The following is a 6000-nucleotide window of genomic DNA, read 5'->3' as shown; positions in this document are numbered from 1 at the left end:
TAATTAAGTAAATAAACAAAATATATATAAATTTAAACGAAGGTGGGAATTAGTAACGAGCATTCGAATAATAAGTGAGGCAAAAGAAAGAAAAAGATAAAATAAAAGGATTTCGGATTTGAAAAGTAACGAATGTTAAAATCCATACGTTCCGCGGGTGTCTCATAGGGAGCTTCCTATTGACCCGTGGGTGATACTTAAGTGTATTTGGGTCCTTTTTGTACCTTACCTCTATAAGTCCCCCCTAGTCCAGTGTTTCTTCCGCGTGAAGTTTTTATGCGGGTGAAATTTTAGACTTTAAGATGTATTTGGGGGTTTTTGAATTTTGGAGTTTGGTAGAAAATATCTTATGTTGGTGGTGTGGGTAACCGTGAAAAAGGACAAGTTGACCACTTCTAGGTGCGTGACAGATGATGGGACGTTTATGCCGGCTATACACTTTTTCTCTTTTTTGAATTTCCCATGTGACGTGGCGTTTGCTGAGTGGACGATGATTTTCTCTCTCCACTGTTCATATCCCATCGCATTAATTGCGATGGGTATAAATAGTGGAGGTTAAATTCTTTATGAAGTTTTATCGCCTCTGATTTTCTTCTTTCTTCTTTGTTTTTTTCTCAACTTACTAACCGATCCTTCGTCGTTCTTTACGATTGCTCGCTGTTTTCCGTTTATAGTCGAATCGATGGCTAGTAGTGCAGGATCTTTGGTACCAACCATTGATACTGCAGAGATCCAATGGGATGTTTCTGAATACGAGTTGTTACTTCGTATTTATGGTATCCCACCGGAATGGGGACCCGAGTTCCCCAGTGCCGGATCCGTCGCGAGTATGCCTCCCGGCGATAAGATGGCAGTGTACTCTGACTATTTTGTTTACGCGAACCTTCGGTTTCCGATAACCAAGTTTCTTATGAAGGTTTTAAGTGCGTATGGGGTCCATTTATCCCAGTTGCATCCTCTCGCTCTTATGCAAATTCGACATTTCGAATTTTTGTGTACGGCGAAGACGATGTTGCCTCGGATTGACCGTTTTCCGTTGTTCTATGGGATGGCCAATCGTGGCAAATGGTTTAAGTGTTACCCTAGAGAAGGGTAGGGTTATTGGCATTGTGCCTAAGGGGGGGGTTCAAAAGACTGGCACCACAAATTCTTCTGGATTTCAGAAGATGTTGTTCCAGTCGCCATGGTCCGTCGTCCCGCTGGCGGGACGCTTCCGGAAGTTGTTACAGCTCCTCACTAGCAACAAGAGTGGTTCCGCACCATGGTGGCGGAACCATCCCCAATGCAGATTCTGCTAGAAGAGGCTCTGGTGTGGGCGGACATGAGCCGCTTAGGGCCATATCCCAATTTAGATCCTGTTTTTATGGGTGTGAACGAACGTAAATTATTTTTCCTTTTTCTCTCTTTTGCTTTGTTTATGAATCATCTTAGTTGACTTCTTATGTGTTTTCAGGTGAAGGGCCTATGCTGATTTCCCTTTTTGAGAACAGGGTTTGCACGGCGAAACGCATTCGTGATGCGAAAGAGACACCTGTCCTGGAGAGGACGTGGAGTCAATTTCTCTTCGCTACCAATGTACCAGCCGAGACTGCAACTTCGGAGGCGATCTTCCAGTCAGGTGCGTGCACCTTAAACCCTCGTCCACTTAACATCCTTACTTCTGATGGGGTAATCGTCATTCTCTCCTCGAGTGACGATTCTACAACCCGAGAAGACAAAATTTCTGATAGTGCTTCTGAAATATTGTCTGTGTCGCATCTGTTGACAGAACTGGAGCGGAAGAGAAACTTCGAGTCTCTTCGTGCAAGCGGTGCGAGCGCGAGCTCCGTGTATACGGAGGAAGGTCTGGCGCCAAAGAAGCAGCGGGCGCAGCGTCCGCGGAAGCAAAGAGTCAGCCTTGCTGCTCGTATGAAGGGGATGGCTAGTAAGTCAATGCTTCAACTGTACCTTTCCCTTTCATGTTTTCTCTAATGCTTGTATTCCATTTTTGTTCTATGTAGATCCTGCTGACGTTTTTGGTGCTAGTATTTTTAAGAAACCGGCAACTCCACATGAGGGGGAAGATAAACTACCATCCCCGACGCCTGTAAGTGAAAAACTACCTTCTTTTCAGCCAGAGAAGGAAGGCAAACCACCAACTCCTCCATCTGAGGGGTATCAAGAGTGTCCGCTTCCACCGCTGGGAGTTAAGGATTCCTTGACTTACTTGTTCGAGACTGGAAATGCTTCCAGCTCTGCAGGAAAAGATCCTGCTATGGACGAGGAGGCATCCAAGACGCATGAATCTCCACCGCCCACTCCGTCCGATTTTTTGACAACTCCCGCCCATTCTCCAACAAATGTTGAAGGTGTGGAGCATCCCCAATCGAAAAACTTTGACTATAATTGGAAGCCCAACCCGGGGGAGGATAACAAGAAGTTTGTTCCAAACTGAAACATCGTGAAAGGATCTCGTTACTGATCTGGACACTTGTGTAACATTTGTCAACCAGTGTGTCCCGACAGCGGAACAAATCCATCAGCATGGTCGCCCTCGCCAAGACCTCTATCATGACTATTCCTCGTCCTTATCCAACACTATGGCTTGTGGGCAGGATATTTTACGCGAGTGGCGCTCGATGGGAGAGCGATGGGGTGAGCTAATCTAGTCTTCCGAGGAAGCTAAGAGGGAAGCTCATGAGCAATGCCAAGATGCCAACACTGCCAAGTGGAAGCAGTCTGATGCCGAAATCGCTCTCAGAAATGAGAAGAATAGGCATACGGCTGCGACCCGACAATGGGAAGAAGCTTACAAGAAGCAAAACACCATTCTTCAAGCTGCCCAAGCCGAAACACAAAAGAAGAAGGACGACTTGGCTAAGGCACTTGATGCCAATTTGTAGGTTCCCAGCCGGATCTACACAGGAATATCTTGTAACACTAGGGTGCGGAATCCCCACGTAATAAGATACGAGTGTAAGATAGATAACACGTTGAATCAATAGAACAAACACACAGGGTAATACTTTAAACTTGATATATTGCCAAGCTTCAACACGTGATATCAATAATCACTGACCCACGTTCTGGAAAAACTTCACCTTTTAAGCCGAAGTGGAGGTTTAAAATAGACCTCGACAACTTCGCCTAACATACTAGGCGAAGTTGTGATAACTTCGCTTCACAAGTTCGCTTACATCCCAGGCGAACTTATACAAAACAATATTCAAAACCAAACAAACAATCTAAAATGATTACAGACACATACAAAACACAAGATACTGAACTACTGACATCATGCACCAACAGACTCCCCCTTGGCAGTAGCTTCATATCTCTATCTTCATTCTCGTGTCTAGTAATCCCAAAAATCTCGTGCCACCCGTCTTCAAGCATGAACGCCCTGTCTTACACAGACAGAGACCACTCTCTGGTACTTCTTGGCTTCATCTTTCCACGCAGGAATGTTGAATATCTTCTTATCGTTTAGTACCTGCAAATCAGCTTGAGACAAATTTACCAAGTGCATGGGATCATACACTCTCAGAATCTCCTATTCGTCCTCATCTTCCATAACAGCTTCAGCTGTCTGACTATCAACGTACCACCACTTGAGACTCTTTAAAACATCCTTGGGCATCATCTTCATCGGCACTTCTTTCAAACACCGAATCAGCTTATACTTCATCACCATCCAAGGCTTGCCATCAGACCTCATTCCCTGATCCTTATCTTCAACCAATCTTCCTTTCTGAGGCTTTAGAAGCTCAAACGTTTTCTCCTTAATAGCTTCCTTCCATACTATCTTTCCAATTATTCTTGCAACATCATCATCACTCCTATTAATCAATCTCAAACGAGCCAAATCTTTCACCTCACACTCAGGCAAGGTGTTTAACGATCTCAATGCTTTCTTAAAATATTGAATTCCATCATAACGCTTAATCACAAACAACTTTAACTGCTCATCATACAGCCAGCAAATAATACCTTTCTTTGACTCAGCGTATCCCTTGATGTTGTAACTCTTCTTAAACATTGTTGGAACCGCTGGCTTCTTTGTCTTGACAAACCACTGAGCACAGCCTTCTTTCCATCTCGGCTGTTCTTCCCACTCAGACTCATCTGACACATCCATATCTTGACTCACATTCACCTTGTCAACATCTGGAATATCATGTTCTACACTATCATCCACAATCTCACCTTCTTCTATCTCACTATCAATCACAATCTGTTCTCCTATCTTTTCAATCTCATCAATAGTTAACACATCATCTGTTAGATCATCATCATCACCAAACATTTCCTCATCATCAACAACAACGACATTCTCTCCACCTGATCCACCTGATGTACCAGTTGACTCCCCCTGAGATGTGGAAGTCCCAAGAGTTTGTTCAGTTCTTGGCAACTCACCACCTGTACCTTTCGATGCATTGGGATCATCGTCTCTATCTTGTCTCTTCTTGGTTCTCAACTCGTCGCCCTTGCAGCTCGTCTCCCCCTGAGATGCTAAGAACTCTTTAAGTGCATCAAATAATTTACCGTGTTCAACAAGGAGGGACGACTGTAACAGATTCTCTGCCACAAGTCTCTGGATGGCATGAGTTTGGATGAGATTAATTCTTGACTGTTCAACAACCACCCGTTCAAGATCTGCTATCCTCTCTGAATCTGATAAAGTAGCATCAAAATCAAACCTTATGTGAGAAATGTCTTGAGCATACGTTGGAGGAATGCCCAAACTAACTGGAATGTCAGAAGTAGTCTGAAAAGTAACCGCGGGTGGTATTGAAACAGGCATCCCCGCAGTAGCAACCAAGGTTGATTCAACAAATCTTGCAACAACCTCCGATGGAGTGACAGTAGGAGGTGGCAAGGAGACTATCTCCGGTGCTGTAAATTGAAACGTGGTCGGAGGAACACCAAAGGATGACGATGTGGTCACCACGGGAACACTTGAGGTAATCGGTACTGTTACAGTCATAGAAGCAGAAACCATAGTCATACCAGATAACGAGGGTGGAGAGAAACGAACCACCCTTAAGCTTTCACGAACTCCTGAACTTTCACCAGCCCTGGCCTTCTTCGATCTTCGTACCAACTTGTCTAACTCCTCCTCATAGTCAGATTCACTGTCATCTGAGTCTTTCTTTCTCTTGCCATGTATTCTTTCTTGTCTGGCCAGAATCTGTTGTGCTTCAACGATATCTTCAGTGGAGGAGTCAGAGTCGGTTCTCTCAGAATCCGCCACAGATGTAGCGACCATAGAAACATTCACACCAGATGCCTCAGCTACTGAGGCTCGAACCTCAGCAGCTAGATCAATTCGTTCCGTGTCAAAGAACCCTTGCCCTCCATAGGCGACCTCAAGGTCAACCTGTTCTTCCGGAGCTGCAACTGGATCAGCAGGCAGTGCTTGCTGTACCACAGGTGGTGGTTGAACCACAGGAGGTAGTTGAGGAAAAATAGCCTGTTGCGGTGCCGGGTTACGAAATTCATCTCCTGGAGGAGCAACATAAGCAGGATTCACCAAATAACCAAACAATGCAGTGTGCCGCGGACGAAGTTCTGGTTTGCTACGAACACTTGATGACCTGCATTGCGCAAAAATCCTCTTACTCACACTTTCAACATAACGGATAGGACGTCGATGAGGCAGCGTAGGAGCTACGTGATTCAGAATCATCTGTAGGAATCTCGGATACATCAAAAATCTTTCCCTAGCGACCGCGCGTCTCTGACGATCAATCTCATAAAACACCATCTGACCAAAGCTGTAGGGCTTGTTGTAAGTCAGGGCAGTCATTGCAGATTGCATCGTTGCCCCCATACCGTCTGTACCAGCTTTACGGCCAGACATGCACACTATCATCACGTGCATCAGAAAACGCCACTGATCTAATAAAAATCCCTTTCTCCTTTGAGTGTCACCCAACAGACCCGAATAACCCGTGCGCAGAAACGCACCATCTCTGAATGTAGCTGGAAAGTTTGTGGGATCATTTGTAGTTTCAA

Source organism: Bidens hawaiensis, unplaced genomic scaffold (genome assembly GCF_021521415.1).
Source record: "Bidens hawaiensis isolate Kalapana, Puna unplaced genomic scaffold, B.hawaiensis_p1.1 tig00010300_1, whole genome shotgun sequence".
Lineage (NCBI taxonomy): Eukaryota > Viridiplantae > Streptophyta > Magnoliopsida > Asterales > Asteraceae > Bidens > Bidens hawaiensis.
The sequence above is the reverse complement of the archived record's forward strand: the minus strand, read 5'-3'. Positions refer to the sequence as shown.